At 40.2% G+C, this 2,594-nt stretch overlaps 1 long non-coding RNA gene across 1 annotated transcript; it reads right to left on the minus strand.

Annotated features, from left to right (window-relative positions):
• Positions 1–799: 799 nt before the first annotated feature.
• LOC120736033 lies at positions 800–2,148 on the minus strand. The gene is made up of 3 exons (XR_005696401.1): positions 1,983–2,148; positions 1,845–1,906; positions 800–1,229 (listed from the first exon to the last, which is right to left on the minus strand). It is a non-coding gene; the product is annotated as an uncharacterized LOC120736033 (long non-coding RNA).
• Between the last annotated feature and the right edge of the window lie 446 nt (positions 2,149–2,594).

A 2,594-nucleotide genomic window follows, 5' to 3' on the forward strand; every position in this document is an offset into this window, starting at 1 on the left:
GTCGTCGATGTGCTCTTGGAGTATTTTTGGTAGGCTGACCATTCCTGGGAAGGTTACCACGATTCCAACTATTCCTCTATTTGTGGATAATGGATCTGACCGAGTCCCAAGGCTTTAGAACTTTCTTTGTGACCCCTTTCAGATGTCAGAGACTGTCACGGCCAGACGGTCCTCAACGGTCAATCTGCCAGTTTGGGTTGTGTTTGTGTGCACTTTTGCTGTTTTTTCTTCTCCGTCCTGTGTGTGTGTCTGTGTGTGTGTTTGTGTGTTCTTTGTTGTGATGTGGGAACATGTACTTCCGGGAGCCGTGGCACAGAACGGCAGCTGACCTGGGAGGAGTGTCCCGCGATGGAGTCACCGCACCTGTGCTTAATCACTTCGCCGGCTGCTACTAATCTTTTACCATCCCGAAGCAGACCTATTTAACTGTGCGGTCGGATGACAGCCAGCGCTGGAATGTTGAGCTAAGCCGGGTAGCGCAGCCGCGATTTAGTGTTTCAAGAGGGAGAAGTCACCTTGTCACTTCACTACTCTTTTGGATTACAGAGTCAAACTGTTGCCTTGTTTTCACTGTAAATAAATTCACCATCACTTCGCAAGGAGTCTCGCACATGAGTCCTCTAATTCCATCCACCATGACAGAGACTTTGTTTCTCTACTGGTTCTTTAGATTTTGGCACCATGTGTTGTGTAGCGCCTCTACTCAGCACCAGTACACACTCACTTTAAATAGAGACCCTAGACATCTTACTAGGTTCAGGAGGAGGTTTTGTTTTGGAGACTCACAAAAGGAGTTGGCTTGGAAGTGAATAACTGGGACCTTTATTGCCTCAGTACCATTTATACACATATACAACACAATAACCCAAATTGCACACTAATAGTGCTTTTTAAAGGTGAATACATGTAAAACAAAACAAAATAAAGACATTTAAATGGAAGATTTATACTGAACAGTATCAGAGCTCTTGGGAATGAATGAAACAGATTAAAGTGTTCCTGTTGTGAAGTTTGAATTGTCCAGTCTGAATTGTCCTTTAAAGTCGTAGGAAAAGTAGTGCATAGGGCTTATCTGTAATCCAGGGTTGCTTGAATCAGTTTCTCAGGCAAATCCCACAATCCGATCGCATGGCTGGCCACACCATTTCACGATCATCCAGGATCTCATTTGGGCTGTTCTCGCCATCAGTGGTTCTCCAGAATCCTTCTAGTAGTTCAAAAAAACCAATCTACACAAACAGTGCAGAACAATCAATTTCTTTTCCCATTTTGTGTTCTTAACATGAGCTCATTAACTTCTTTTCCAAATGTATTAATCACAAATGGCATTCCCTTTAGCTTTACCAAGTTACAAGAGTTACAGTAACTTGTTTGTACCAGTATCAACAATTTTATCAAAATTATATCACAACAAAGAACATCAGCAGCTTAAACAGTAATGTAAACAGTCATAGCAATGAAAGTGACATTCATCCTTAAGGCTTACAAAAAAATGTAACTTAATTCAGTGCAAATACTATTAAACTTGAAATATGCTCATATCTATTAAGACATAACCATTCTAATATAAACAGAGCTATTGCTTCTACTTGAATACCTCCCCGATCGGAATATGGCTTCAGTGGGGTGGGGTGGCTAACAGCTATTAGCAGCTAGCATCGGCATTGTTTAGCTCAAAGCATTCAACACTTATAACACACTGTAAAGAACAACAGGAGAAGTAAAACAACACGCCAGATTCTCATAGCTCCCGATTGGTTTTTGTTCAAAGGTTTCTGAGCTGAATCAGCTAGTGAAATACATTATCTAACTTAACAGGTAGCTAACAAAAGCACGTGACTCACCGGGATTTTCAGACACAAATAACTTGACAGACGTTATTCCCTTTGTGGTCAGAGTTCGGGGCCTAATAAAAGAGTACCTTATTAGCATTTATACGTAAAACAATCTGGTCTCATTAACCGGGTTGCAGTATTGCATACCAAGATACTTTTTCCATGCGCTCCGACACGTAGGGAAGATCTCACAGGAAGAGACAGGTAATACTTCCTGCGCACTAGACGCAAGGTCGTCAGAACACAAGACTGCATCACAGCTCCCCCTTGTGACAATAACAGGCTATAGCCTTAGATTACAAGAAGGGATTTTGCAGCCCTGTATTTCACATGGGTTACAGTTGCTTTTTGAGATCTTTTACACTGCTTCACTTTGTCAGTCAGGTTCTATTTATGTGATTTCTATATTTAAAAGGCCTTACAGTAATCAGTCAATGGTGTGCGTTTAATGTGGTTAATCATAGTTAACTCATGATTTAATAACAATTTAACAACATTTTTTCCAGACAAGGGCAGGCAGGTTTGGATAGCTTTTTCTCTTTAATAAATGAAATACTCTAAAATGAAATACTTTAAAAACTGCATTTTGTAATTTCTCAGGTTCTCTTTGGTTAATATTAAAATTTAAGTGTGACAAATGTGCAAAAAACTTGGAAATTAGTAAGGAGGCAAGGAGGAAAATCCTTTTTCACAGCACTGTAGTCTAAACACATAATCTCAGTATTGATGTCAACTTTGTTTCCTCTTTCTGGCTGTCAG

The sequence above is a fragment of the Simochromis diagramma genome, unplaced genomic scaffold (assembly GCF_900408965.1).
Source record: "Simochromis diagramma unplaced genomic scaffold, fSimDia1.1 OVJJ01000816.1, whole genome shotgun sequence".
Lineage (NCBI taxonomy): Eukaryota > Metazoa > Chordata > Actinopteri > Cichliformes > Cichlidae > Simochromis > Simochromis diagramma.